Source organism: Ochlerotatus camptorhynchus, unplaced genomic scaffold (assembly GCF_037179485.1).
Source record: "Ochlerotatus camptorhynchus isolate MF236.1 unplaced genomic scaffold, CSIRO-AGI_Acam_v1.1 ptg000639l, whole genome shotgun sequence".
Taxonomy (NCBI): Eukaryota; Metazoa; Arthropoda; class Insecta; order Diptera; family Culicidae; genus Ochlerotatus; species Ochlerotatus camptorhynchus.
The window spans coordinates 2,692,532-2,708,372 of NW_027041118.1; positions in this window are offsets into that span (position 1 = coordinate 2,692,532).

The window sequence follows — 15,841 nt, forward strand, 5'->3', positions numbered from 1 at the left end:
ATTTCGAATGACAGACTCGGGGAATTTGTGAACCAACAAATAGAAAGCAGAAAAGAGGCGAGTAATTTTAATTTGATTTTTATTCTCGTGTTCTTATTGGTGACACTTTCGTCTTTATCGTAAACCTTCTACCAGAAGAACACGATGCGACGTAGTGCAGGTTGTGATGATCATTTGCTGATTTGTTGCTACGGTTCCTTGTGCCAAGACAAGGGGAAGATTTATTTGATAGGAGATCGCGTGCCAACAACTTGTGTTCGCACGGTACTGAGGGATTTATTCGGTACGTGCTGCTCGAACATCACAAGTACAGCCAAATGAATGAAACAGTCATATGTTGTACGTCTGACTCGTAAGAGGAGCGATGAGAGGTGGAGTGATAAATGATAAATGATGTGCTAAGTTACTTAGCGAGACATGGTACCATCGATCGTAAACGCGCCATTTGGTTCATTCATGAAATGGTTAGCCCAGTATAGGTTTACACTTTGGTAATTATGTCTGAACAATATGTTACGACGACGTGCGGATGAAGCGGAGAAATGTCTACCAAACTACACTCTCGCAGTATCAGAATACCCAAGTAACATGTCTGGTTTTATGATAGTTCTGTAGACCATGAGTTAGACACGTTGAATGCTTTCAAACCTCGATAAAACTTGCAATATTGTTGGGTAGAATTTTTGATCGTAGTTGATACTGCTACAAGACGCAATACCCTTCTGCACTTTATTTCAACTGCCCCGTCTACTTTAGAGCTCGTTGTCATTATCTGTTGTTTCTTCTAAACAGTAGGTGGTTAGCCTAAAGAATTCTATTCGCCGTGATGGGACAGCCATCTAAGGTCTAGCTTCCGAGGAACAGCCGGATTTCTTGTGCAGATGCCAATCGGACGTTGAATGAGCTGTGATTATCAGATGCTTGGATTGGTCTGTCTACTTAACGATGCTGGTAGATACGTCGACTTTATGGTAATCACAAAAAGAAGGAAACCGCTTGGATATAAATGGTTGAGCTCGTTAAGTAAGAGATGTTTTGGAAACCCGTGATCTTCCCTACATGCAGGCGATCTACGAATTCCTTTGTTTGTCTGATGTTAGAGTTGGATGTGACCATCTCCTCCTTTCCAAACAATTTCCAGCCATTGCATTGTGTCCCAGTCTTGTTATCCTCTTGTTTCTGTGCTACTTGCCCCTGCCCAGCCAGGATTTGATCAACCGTTCAAGAGTAGTATCTGAAGGAGGCTTCAGAAACCAGTTTCCTACCTAGATCCTTCCAATCTAAATTGTTACCCATTAACCTCGAGTCCGCTACGAGTATAAACCTAGAACTACTGCTGTTTAAAATGTATATTCAAACATTACTGACATTACTAAATTATTACATTTTTGGTTCTACAAAGTGTCACACACGACTGAGCCTGGTAAATAAAGGAACTAGTTAAAAACAAAGTGGTTGAGCTCAAGCTACAATCAGATAACATCACCAATATCAAGAGCTTCCCCCGGGTCAGTGTTCACTCGGCTGTCGACAAAAGCAGGCCACTCTCGATGTGCGCTACGCGATCGTCTGTTTTCTCGGCAGCAACCATTGTGTGGTTCTCCTCATTGTTCTTCATCAGCAGTTCTTTCGGTCGATGCGTCGTCGACTTTGGAAAGCAACCGTTTCGTGATGAGTGTGTGAGTGCTGACCACGTTTTGCGTCTATTGTTGCAATGGAGGTGCTCTGACCCTCGTTGGCGTACAACAATTTGCCATACAATGAAACCAGTGGAAGCGGCTCCAGTTCTGATGGAGGAGGCTTTTTGGATAGCGGAAGATAAAGTGTTTATTGTGTTGTACCTTTTGACTATAGTTTTAAGATGTATTGTATAGTGACCAAGAAACCTCGGCTCTGTAAAGTTAATTCGGTTGAGCCTTATCAAATAAATGTATAAACAAAAAAAAAAAAAGCTTCCCCCGGGGGCTAAGTTCGTTCAAAATTCATTTGTATTCAATACGATTTAACTTTACCATAATGTGACAGGCGTCTTTCTTATAAAGACTGTACTCGAAAACAAACAAAAATGACCACCAAACATTCATTTCAAGTCGGATATTTTTTAAACCCTCAGGGAATAAATAAACACATATTAGCTATGTTTGTGCAAAGTTGGTTTATTCAACCTCCTCTCCTAGGCTGAATGCCCGCAACTTGGACTTAATGCTACCCTTTAAATCCTGTGCAACACTTGCGCCATCTTTCTCATCCACTCTTCCTTCAAATAATTGTCGTTTTTGAAGACCTTCCCTGTTTTCCGGAGCTTGCCCTTCATAATCTCCCAGAATTTTTAAATTGGGCGAAGCTCTGGCGAAAATGACAGATTTGCCTCCTTCGGCACAAAAACAACATTTTTGGCTTCTTACCACTCCATCACCGGTTTCGCGTAATGGCAAGATGCCAGATCCGGCCAAAACAGAGTGTCACCTTCGTGGGACCGGAGGAAGGGCAGCAGGCGCTTCTGGAGGCATTCTTCTTTATATATTTGGCCGTTGATGGTGCCGGTCGGTATAACAGTGAAATCTCTCCAGCGGGAAACCCTTCCACGTTGGACTTTTTTTCTATCGAACTTTGGACTATCCAAACTAGAGGTGGGCAAAACAGGGAGTCGATTCTTTTGAACAGCTCTTCAGCTCACATTGAAATTATAAAAATTATGACACAAATTCAAAATCGGAAAATTTATTAGTGGTTTTAGTGCTTAAAAATGCATAAAACCGTAAACGTAGTCTAACCCAATAAATCCGTACCTTACAACATGGGTTTAAAACAAAAATTAAATATGCGAGAGAGCTACACCTATGTCACACGCGATGATATGATTGACATCGTGGCACACGATGTTACGCCCTTTTCTCAAGCTATGCAAACCAGTCTACCTTCAAATTTTATTTTTGATGTTAATTCTCCAGAAGAATTTCTCTCACTATTCTCGGCATCAGCTCCGGATCCAGAGCTGAATCGTAAAGAATCGAGAGAAAGAAAAAAAAAAATATCCGAAGAGCTGGACGGGTCCGAGAGCTGGACTGGTCCGAGAGTTGTCATCCTAAACAGCTCCCAGTGAATCATTCGAGTCGATGATTCGGATCCGGAGCTGAGCTGATAAGCTGGAGAGCTGCATTTCGCTTTTCGGTTAATTGCTTTTGTGCAGATCTTCCGCTCCCCCAGAGAATGATGGGAGGAGAGGTGAGAGCGAATATACTGGAGGAATAACATCAGCAATAAATGCCGGGTACATACATAAATTGGATAATACTATACAGAGCTTGAAAAGGGACCTATCTGCTTTGATCGATTCTCTTCATCGACTTTCTCTTTCGTTAATAACTCAGCTGCAACAACATTGCCTGTTGTATTTGACGATTTGGACGATAGATAAAAACCTCCTTTATCATACTATGTGGCAAAAGAAAAAGAAAAAGTCGAGGAAGAGAATCGATCAAAGCAGATAGGCATTTTTTCCAGCTCTGTATAGAATACCAGAATGAGTCCTTTTATGAAAAGTTTCGCTATGAGTGATGGATTGAATGGTTTAGATCTAAAAAATGAACCGCGGGTCATCAGCTCACTTTAGAGAATCGGGCCTATAGAACAGCTCGGGAGCGGATAGCCTATCTCTAAACCAAACCTATTTCAATCAACGATCTCACCTCCAATCACCAACCGGTGGTGGCTGAAGTCGGCATCAACGTGGCACCTGCTCAAAGCCTGCGCAAAGATTACCATCATGTCAACTGGGTGCAGCTTGGGCATGTGGTTGACAGAACCATCGATGAAAATCCGCCGCTTGACACCGTGGAGGATATCGACCGAGCATTGGAGGGACTCCACCAGGCCATATCCGTGGCTGACGAGACGTGTGTTTCACAAGTTCCTGTGAGGGGTAAGTTTGTTGCTTGATTCCCACACCCAATTACTGGCGTAGACGCCAGTAAAAGAGGACTGGTGATCTGGATAAAAAACGTTTCGGGCGCTCCCGTCCATTTTGGAAAGTAGCCAAGGTGCTGAAGACTCATTCCAAACCCATTCCACCTCTCAGAGTCAGAAATGATGACGATCGGCTCATTACCCAACTTGGCTCGACTATCCAAAGTCCGCTCAAAAATTAGGTGGTGCAATGCGTCCAAAATGTAGATTACTGGCCTTGTGCCGTGCCTCCGGAGGTCAGAATTACCGTAGAACAGATCTGCTTAGCACTGAAATATTCAAAGAATATGAAGGCTCCCGGTTTTGACGGCACATTTAACCTAATAATAAAAAGACTTAGCATGAAAGTCTAGGCAGTTTTAGCTGCCATCTTCAACAGACGCTTGGAGCTTCCCTTCTTTCCAAGCACATGGAAGATAGCAAAAACAATACCGATCCACAAACTCATCGCCTAGTACGGGTGATGAACAACATCCGAAGTAACAAAGCTGTATTCAAGTCCACAGCCATGGCCTTGCTAGACGTCGAAAAGGCGTTTGACAATGTCTGACATGACGGGCTTATAAACAAGCTTTGTTACATCAATTTACCGTTGCTTTTGGTCAAAATCACCCGTAACTTCCTTCAGCATAGGTCCTTCAAGGTATCGTTGAATGGTTGTCTCTCAGACAAATTTTCCATTCCGGCAGGCATTCCGCAAGGAAGTTTGTTAGACCCCTCCCTCTACAGCTGGTATAATTCCGACCTTGGAATGGTATTCGATGAGAAGCTTCTGTTCCGCTCGCATATAGAAAAGACGTTATTTAAGTGTTCAACCTTAGTTAGGTGTTTGCATCTGCTGATTTGTCGCAGATCCCGCCTCTTTAGGGTTAACAAACGGGCTATCTGCTATCAAATCATAGCACCTGCAATTTTCTACGCTGCGCCGGTGTGGGAATCAAGTGCTCAAACTCATAGGAACAAAGTTCAGGTGGTACAAAACAGAGTGCTTATGATGATCCTAGATCGTCCTTTCGACACTAGAATAACAAAATTACAAATAGATTCCAGAATTACTAAAATTAAAACTAAATTTGCACAAACATGTAATATATCAGAACATGCTTTGATAAGCAATAAGTATATAGTAGCTGTAGTTGTAAATAGTAGCTGTAAGTAGTTTTTCTTCCAATTTAATACAAACCAATTCCAACAAGGTGGTTATTAGAGTGATGCAAAATTTGAAATTTTCGCTCCACAATACTTAAACGATTCCAAATCGGATCCTGACTAACCTCTCAAAATTTGAACCCATTTGGTGAGAAACTGAGATGGCAAACATCATTTTAAGTTTGTATGGTAATTAATATGGTAAAACCAAGATTTTTGTTCATGTCTATCTAATAAATCACCTTATCGGTCTGCTTCAAAAGCTATCAACTGTTCAATTTTCCCAGCTACAACTTTGCTCAAGTCCACTTTTTGATTAAATACAAGGATCGAAAGTTATCAATGGTTCAATGCGCTGATGTCTTATGATCATGTCTACTGCTCAGCAGGCAACATTGGTGTTTCAGGGGCGTTGAATAAGACACAAAAATCATGGCTTCTATGTCACACTGCAAAATACAGTGTTGCCTACAGAGCTGCTGCTTGATCATGTCATAAGTTTACCAATCTCTTAAATAATTAATAACTTTTTCCTGTCTCGTTTTACATACAAACAAACTTGAGCAAAATTGTAGCTGAGAAAATTTTCTATAAGAATGGCTATCGAACTGTTTCGCAGCTCAATATGGAAAAAAGACAAAAAGGTAATGAACAAAAAGTTGAGATTTCCCATAGTAATTTACATGTACACTTTAAATGGTTTGTGCGAAGTCTGTTTCTAACCAAATGAGTTGTAACTTTGGGAGGCTAATCAGGACCCGATTTGAAGCCATTTAAGCACTGTGGAGCCAAAAAGTCAAATTTTGCATCAGTCTAGTGGTTATTCTTTAAAACAGGCCTGATATGATTAAGAACTTAAAATAATAATTAAAATTTAAATGAATTTAAGTTAATAAGACGCATCTCACTTCAAAATACATACAAGTAAAACCACACAATTATAAGAAGAAAAAAAAAGTTTATTCAAAGTCAACATTTTTAAATCAACTGTAACAATGTCCCAACCAGTGAAAAGTATCTAAGCAGATTAATGGCGCCCATGCGCATAGCTTACAATCCACTTCCATGTATATCAGATGTTCTAGTGCCTCCAAATCGTCCAGGAGTTGGAGACGTCGGAGACGAACCAACCTTGGGCTGAAAGTCCCCATAATAAATAAACAACAACAACAACAACAACGTTCGGAGTTCAGATCCAATGGTCTACTATTTCAATATCGACTACTAATTCACGAATTAAGAATGGGAAAACTTTAATAAACCATGCAGCGCCATTTTACTCCAGGAGGCATTATGGAATGGCTTCCCCAAATATCGCTTATTGAACTAATCATATCCGGAGAACTTTGAGATTTTGACGTAATTGCTTGTGTAAACGAACTCGTCAACCTCCATTTTTCCTGAATAAACGCTCAATATCACGAACAAACTGTACCAAATGATAGAGGAATCATGCCTCTACCTGTTTTATGCTGTTTTTTTTTCGAGATTGAGCTTTAATTCGCGAAAACTCGGTGATTGACGTGTTTGTTTACAAAAGCAACTACGCAACCTACCCCCTCTGGATTTTTCCAATTCTGAAAGAAGTTAGAACGTAGCTTGCGCCGGTTCTGATCAGTAAATAGATTGAATCAAGAATTTGTAAATTCGACAGTGAGCATGCATAAGGGCGTTTACGCGATGATCGATTCTCTTCATCGATTTTCTCTTTGCATTGCTACAGCTAAGCGAAACAATTTTCTAGAATTTGTTTAATGCAGAGTTGTAACAGGTTGTATTGGATATCAGAAGCAACAGCAAACGTACGGAGAAACATTAAATTTAGCGAGTTATTAACAAAAGAGTAAATCGACTAAGAGAATCGATCATCACTCACTGTCAAATTGAAGGTGAAAATTTTAACCGATGCTCCACTAGACACCGCACCCTAGCACAATTCACATAATAAATACATTGTATCCAATTATTTATTGGATTCATTTTGATTAAATTTTACATGACTGAGTTAGCTTTCACTGAAACACAATTCAATTTATAGCGACATAAATATTCAATTTTCTATCTATACATGAAGCATAATGAAAAAGAAAGAGTTCCTCATTGAAAATCTGTGACATTAAGCAGTATTCTTACGGAGTCTTAACATCTTCTGGTAAATCGGTCGAAAAATGAAGGTTGATGTGAATGAAAAGGCCTCAACTCCATTTTGTAAACAAACCTTATAAGGCCATTTTCTCGCGAACCGAAACTTACATTCACAAACCTAAAACACAATCTGGTAGAAGCGAATTTCCCCTACCTGTTCATTTTGTTGGTTTGCGTAGGCGGACTTCGGTTCGCGACAAAATGGCCTTACAAGGTTTGTTTACAAAATGGCGTTGAGGACTTTTTAATTGTTGGTCTTGACATCACATTGATCCGACAATTTTCGCCAGATTTTCCCGCAAAATGTTGATGTAGCACGAACCTGCCGCTTTCAGTTAAACAGCTCGAATTTTGATTCGTCCGTCCAGAGAACCGTTTTTCAGATCTCTAGGGGCTTATCAGCATGCTCCTTAGCTAACTTAAGCCGTTTGGTTTTGTTTGCCTGGCTGATAAATGGGCGCTTCCGGGCAACTTTGCTCTTTAATCCCTGTGCTATGAGACGGCGACGAACGTTTCGACCGGAAACTGATAGCTGAAGGGTTTCCCGGATCTCGTGGACAGTTACCTTTGGGTTCTTCTTGACTTCACGCATGATCATGGTGTCCGTTCTTGCATCCGTTTTGCGCTTCCTGCCTCTGCCAGGGCGATCCACTACTGATCCGAACGTTTTTAGTTTCAGAAGAATTCTCGATGCACATTTCAAACGGTCCTGCTATGCAAACAGATTTCACGCTAATTTTACCACATAGTTTTATAAAAGAGGTTCTTATCTAGCGTCCAAAACGTCAAATACAACAGGGAAAGGTTTTACAGCTGAGTTATTGACGAAAAAGAAAGTCGATGAAGAGAATCGATAAATGCAGATAGGACCTTTTCGAATGTTTATCTAGAATTTTCCCAACCGCTGCTTTGCTGGAACAGCCCGGTGTTTTTCACCGTTGTGCACATCACGAACCACCAATTTTCGGATGCACAAGGAAATTGCTTTCGAAATCACTGCGTTCTCCATATTTTTTCAACTGAATCATATGCGATCACGAGGAGTGTTCACTCGGCTGTCGACAAAAGCAGGCCACTCTCGATGTGTGCTACGCGATCGTCTGTTTTCTCGGCAGCAACCATTGTGTGGTCCTCCTCATTGTTCTTCATCAGCAGTTCTTTCGGTCGATGCGTCGTCGACTTTGGAAAGCAACCGTTTCGTGATGAGTGTGTGAGTGCTGACCACGTTTTGCGTCCATTGCTACAATGGACGCGCTCTGACCCTCGTTGGCGTACAACAATTTGCCATACAATGAAACTACTGGAAGCAGCTCCAGTTCTGATGGAGGAGGCTTTTTGGATAGCGGAAGATAAAGTGTTTATTGTGTTGTACCTTTTGACTATAGTTTTAAGATGTATTGTATAGTGACCAAGAATCCTCGGCTCTGTAAAGTTAATTCGGTTGAGCCTTATCAAATAAATTAATAAACAAAAAAAAAATATGCGATCACGTGTACACCAGGTCGAGCCGTTTGCTTTAAAACATGTCAATATATCAAAACATAAATAAGCGAGGGGTTTTCCGATGGAACAGTGGACACCTCCAGTGAAGTTTGAGATTTGGGCGTAATTGCTTTTGTAAACAAACAAGTCAATCGCCTATTTCTCGTGAATAAGAGAACAATTTCGAGAACAAACTAACCCAAAAGATTGAGGATTCATTCATCTACCTGTTTGTGTTATTAGTTTTGACGTAGAATTACGTCTTTCGGCAACATATCGGGGTTGCAATTTCAAAAAACCCAAATTGATCGTATTAAGAATAGTGGTCAGGTTTTGAGCACATATAATTCTGTTAATAGCGAATGGATTTTAATTATAAACCAACCAATCGATTAGAAATTTTGCCACACACTTCGAAAAAGTTGTGTACATTTCTGTTACTATGATGCACATAAATGGAGCGTCATACTTCATTCAAGTTCACATTTTAGATCGTGTGCAGTTATAATACAATTCATGAAATAATCCAAAAATTGTATGCAACCATCGGTATTTGTAAGCAACATTTCTAACAAGTTGTCAGTTTACGTGAAAAGAGAGTTTACATGCATGAATTTTTGAATGCATGGATGTTTACATTACCAGTAAAATCCCGATTTTTTTTTCTGTGTACGAATCTGCTTTATTGAACACTTTATTCATTTTCAATATGTCACTATTTAAAATTGCACAAATATTCAACTGTTGCAATGGTGATCAAAATTATCATCGATTTCCTTCAAACAGCACTTTCCCTAACACAGATTTCAAAATCAAATTCCATCCGGTCTCACTGAACGGTGCTTATAAAATCACTGTGTGTGGTGGTGTCCGGTCGGTTATCAGCAGCAGCAGTGCTTTCGGCGCGTGGCGTTGACCATTGTACAACGAAAGGCTGTCCGCAAGCAGCGAGCTGCAGCCAGTGATGCCATATATACAGATTTATCTGTAATCATACAGATTTTTTTCAATATTTTGATACAGATATCTGAATGTATATAGAATACAGATTTTTGAAAAATATACAGTTTTTTTTAAATTTTTCAAATAATGGGAATATATTTAGTATTGTTTTTGACGTAGGATCACGTCTTTTATTTCTATACTGGGGGTCACATAAAAAAAAATCAAACCTTAGACATGTAACGAAAAATCCCAAACACGGACGCAACGATAGAGCACAAATCGAACACACGGCACAGACCCTTCTACCTTATTTTTTAATTTATATATTCCAATAAATAATTGTTTCTTCCATTTGAGCAGCTTGAATTCAATCTGAGCATCAAACCCAAATAGTATTTTTTACTAAAAAAATTATGGACATGGAATCTTTCGGATGGACTTCTGATGTTCAGATGTTCTGATATCTCGGAGGAAGGAATATTAGTTTCCCTTTCTATTTGTTTAATTAACCTTGTCACATTAGACTGATGCAAAATTTGAAATTTTTGCTCCACAGTGCTCAAACTTTTTCAAATCAGGTCCTGATTAGCCTCCCAAAATTTAAACTTATTTGGTAAGAAACTGACTTGGCACAAACTATTCGAAGTTTATATGGAAATTACTACAGGAAAACCAAACTTTTTGTTCATTGTCTTCTACCAATTTTCCATATTGCTTTTTCGAAAATTTCTACAACTATTCTTACGGGAAATTTTCTAAGCTACAACTTCACGCAATATAGTTTTTCAGCCAAATGCCAAATTAAATTGTTATTAATTGTTTATGAGATTGATAATCTTACGGCATGATCAAGCAGCTGTTCTGTGGGCAACACTGTATTCTGCAGTGTGACATAGTAGCCATGATATTTGTGCTCTATTCTTCGCACCAGAAACACCAATGTTGCCTGCCGAACAGTTGAATGAGCATAATCATAAGACATCAATGACTTGAATTATTAATAACTTTTGTTCCTTACATTTTATTGAAAAGTGGTTTCCAACAAAATTGTAGCTGAGAAAATTTGCTACAATCACTGCTATCATTTTCAAAAGCATAGTGATGTGGTGAATTGTAAGATAAATATGAACAAAAACATAAGTTTTCCCAAAGCAATTCCCATATAAACTTGAAATGGTTTGTCAGTTTCTAACTAAAGTAGTTCAAATTTTGGGAGGCTAAGCAGGACCCAATTTGAAACCGTTTAAGCACTGTGGAGCGAATATTTCAAATTTTGCATCAGTCTTATGTCACATGGTGACAGATACGAAGGTTAATTAAATATATTTTTGTCAACTCGATTAAAAAGCCACATAAAAAAAGTCACAAAGTGGTTGATTACAGTTTGTGAGTCGAAGAATAAACTGGATATTTTTATATTTAAAAAAGCGTAATTACAGAAATAAACAATATTGTATGCAATTCGAATAAACTTCCTGTAAAAGTTCTGTGTTATGTCCTATGTCCAGATAAAGGTTTGCGTAATCTGAGACATAAATAAATAAAATATTAGGGATTTGTGATAGTTACTTCATTAAGGGAATTTTCAGTCGGAAACAGATTTGTCTCTTACAACTGGTACTTACTGTTTTGTATTTTCAGACAGTAGAAGAGATACAAAACACTGCAAAAAATAATAATTGTAGGATTTCAAGATTTTTAAAATAGTCAAATTCTTTAGTAAGCAATCTTTAGTAATTTTTCATTATTTTAAACATTGAACAAACTCCTTCTGAACTATAAATTTGCTCAATGGAGATTTACGTAAATCCACACTGAGGCCATAATATAGAAATTTTACAGATTTTTTTACAGGTTTTTGTCAGCCATATACAGATTAAAAAGATTTTTGCGATGAAAATACAGATTGAACTTTGAAAAAATGTGACATCACTGGCTGCAGCCCTCATGAGCGTCCATTCACCGAAGAAGGAGGAAGAAGCCTCACCGCTACTGATCGGTATCCATCCTCGTGAGTCTCTGTGGGTCATCTATGCCCAGTGTGTCACCCTCGTTCCAAACAACATACAGCTCATCTGTGTTGAACACCCTATTAGCTCAGCATTACTCAACCATTACGGCAAAACGGTCCTTTTCAGAATCACCATAAATTATTGTTGTTTAAGAGTTAATTTTCATTGAACGTTCGCTCGCCTTGCTGAGAGCCACATCACCCCCAAAGTTCTTTGATAATGTACCCAATACGTTTGTGGTTAAATGCGTCAAGTATTAAAGTGGTTCATAGAAATTCTCGCAATGGCCGAATACCATATGACCATGTCAATTATCCAGAGACACTTCGTAAGGTTTTCTCCAGGACGCTAGAAAAGCAAAAAATCTCGAATTTATATATTATTATATTATTATTGATTGCGAATATCTTGCGATTGGAACAATTTTAGCAAGAAATTGCTCCAATCAATATTCGCTTTCTTTTATTATCAATTGAATAAACCAAAAATTCGATGGAACACCTCAAAAAGAGAACTCTCAAATTGCGTCCGAAATTCAATCTTTTTCACTGATAACGAGTTAAGAAATCAATTTAATATTTATTATAATTTTTCTGTGACATCAAAACTACCTTTCGTAATCCTAAGTCAAATCTACGATCGTGTCTGGGATACAACCTATTATTTTTTTTAGATTGAGCTTTAATTCGCATGAATTGGGAAAATGACGTGTTTGTATACAAAGGAATTACGCCCCTATCTTTAAGTTCTCCGAGTTTTTTTTGTCACTGTTTTTTCGATACAAATTTCTTTAAGTAAAACTTTTGTTTTAGTTATCCATAAATTAAACTTTAAAAGAATATAAGAAATTAGATATCAAAAAGAATAAATTGTGTTAACTCTAATTTGAACCAAATAAAACCATAACTAAATATCATTTTTTTTTTCAACGGGCCAACCCCAGATTTGTGCCATTAGTTTGTATGAAGATTCTGGTTGAAATATATGGAGAAATAACATTTCTTCACTCACTCTTTAGTGCATAGAACTGGTTCAGCAAACTAGACTAAGCTCAGAATTTCTGCACATGTTGCTTGAACTATAAGGAACAACTTTGCTGAAGACAACATCATGATTTAAATTAGTATTATGGAGATATTCATTCTTGAATTTTTCACGGAACACTCTCTGAATGTTTCAGCTGTTTTGGACTTAACACGGGCTGGCGTTTTTGATTTAATGTTTATGTATGGGATTTGGATGAAATGTTAATATACAAAATGCATTCAAAAGCGAATATATCTCAATAAAACTAACTGGATTCATGACGTAGTCATCAATTGAGTTGTTACTCATTGTTTAAACTTTGAAAATTTGAACCAAATCTAGAAAATTTTAACTTTTTTATGAACGAATAAGTAAAGTGGTGTCATTTTTTCATATATCAAAATCCCCATACAAAATTAAAACTAAAAGCGCCAGCTCATTTTACAACAAAATGAGCTGAAACTTAATCGTTCTCCCACTGCATCTAGAGTCAGCATAGTAGCTGAAGAACCTGAACTTCATAATGAGTATACTGTGTAGCCTTCAGTTGTTACAATTGTGAGTCAAAACCTGCAAAACTTCTTCACCATATCCGACTGTTCAGTGATAGCGAGAAAGTCCTCCGGTATTTCGCCAAATTTTGGACCGAGATATGGAATCCCCAGCGCTACATCGCACCGGGCAACTGTTGGTAAGGTAAGAGGAGGAAAGCTGAGGCTGCGACTGAATGTGTGTTTATAGGCCTGAACAATTTGGCCTCTTTGAAAATTGTCTTGATGACGCAGATTTCGAAATTTTGCACGGCATGAGAGTGAAATCTTAAAATACTTCTAGATCTCGAATAATTTTTTTTTCGATGATTCAATGGGTGATAAAAACTTAAGAACTACTCAATGAACGGGAATTTTCTCGACTTTGCTGTCAAATAGTGATTATAACTGAAAGCATACGCCAAAAACACAAAATAAGGTTTAATATTTTTCGAATATTTCCTTGGATATTTTTTAAATGTTTATGCATCACTAAAAGAAGGAAGATTTGATCTTGAAATACAATCAAAACCCATATCAATTAGAGAGAAAATTTTCGATGATTTGAAGCGATTGCCCTTGCACTAACCGTTTTAATCGTTAATTGACTTCAAAGCCGAGAAAATTCCCGTCCAATTAGACTACCAGCCGAAAGCAATACCGAGAACTACACAATGGGCGTACCATATTAAATATTTTTATTAAAAAGATTTTATAAAAATGATTGAGATATGTAGACTTAGAATTTCTGTCCCCCACTATAAAATTGATTTACACTATATGTACTTAAATTTGACAGAGTTTTAAAACTTCTCTCCCATACCCCGCCGTGCAACATTTTAAAATCAACATCATCAAGACATTTTTTAAGACCGCTAGAGGCCAAGTTGTATAACTTGGGGAATTATTTGAAAATTTGAGTTTAGCACTTAGTTCATTGTTCTTTTAAAAAACAAGTTTACATGTCGGAATTAAAATCATTTGAAATTGTCTCTAATCTTGATATGTCTCCAATTGAAAGTGTTGTGCTCAATGTTCTCTTAATGTGAGGCATGTGATTTTTAAAAAAGGTATGAGGTGCATCACAATAACAATTTGGGATTTGAGTATTTAAAAAATGATAGTTTGGATGATATGATTGATTTTTCCATTGCTTGAGTTTTAGAAAATAGCTTAAGACAAAATAAAATCCATGTTTTTTGTTATACATGTGAAAAAAAAGGGCCCTAGATTAGTTGGATAAATCTAGTTAATGATTACTTTATTCATAATTTTGCAAGACTAATAGAAAATATTATTTAAAATGTATAGATTCATTATCATGCAAACGATAAACTGTCAAATTTCCACCGACAAACACTTAAATTTACCACAAATCATCACCGCCTGCAGCCGCAAACGTACCGTGAAAAACGAGAACCTGCTTAGGGCTGGGGACGGCAGAGCAGTAACCCAATTTTGTAACATGCATATTCGAGACTGACACGGTCCCGCACGAATTCCATTGCCTAGCCACATGCGTCCCCAAAATGAGAGCAAGAAAGCTGAAAAGAATTCATAATTTTCCTACAACTAAACAACACAATCTCATCGTCCCAGCCCCAGCAGCAGACACCGAACCCGCCCGATAGGTACATAGTTAGTTACTATTTTCGGACTCCGCGAGCGTGGAAAACACTCTCTGACCTGTTTCTTCCAGGCAACCAGCTAGCCTGGGAGGAAAAATTTAAAATTTCAGCGGACTCATTTCTCATTCTCCGGGAATGGCTGGCAGCTCTCCGGACACATGTGTTGGTAACGACGATCCTCGACGGTATCGGTAATGAGAGTGAAAGCAAACGCAATTTCCCTCTTGTCCGGAGTTGCAAAGCGCGTACAATTCGCCATGCTGCCATGTAGGAAACACTGAACGGAAGTAATTATTTCTGGTGTAGTATTTGTTTTATCCGGAGAGATTTCCCTCGTTGAGAATGGCAGCACCTCCTAGCTAGACCGAAGTCAGCGGTATTTCTACGCGGGTTTTAAAAATATGACTAACCTGCTGCGAGCTACGCTAAGCCAAGCGACTAAATATTAATTTTTACGGCTCGGTTGATTTATGAGACGCTTGCGCCTGCGTACCACGGACCTTACTTTTTAAAGCAATGTTTACACACCTTTGGATCGGGTAGTTTTTTTTTACTCAACTCAAACGAAAATATACACGTCAGCGAAAATGAAAGCGAGAAAAACCTTCATCCCGTGGAATGCGATTATTGAGTTAACTTTTTTCGTTGATATTTTCGAACGCCAGTATACCGTAAAGTCTTGAATTCCGGACACTTGATCCATAAATCTGGACGTTTTTAAAAGTTGTTTATCATTTTACATACCATGCTCAAAATAGCACGTACATTTTCTTATAGTCTTTCAGTATTGCTCTGAATCATCAGACTTATTTGTTATGTTGCAAAGTAGACGTAATATTAAACAATAAATTAAATGTCGGTCTGGTATTCGGTGCTTTATTGTGCGTATTATAATTGTCACCAGGCTGCTGTGGCAAAACGGCGGCAAATTAGTGAAACACTGTTAGCTCTAATTAGT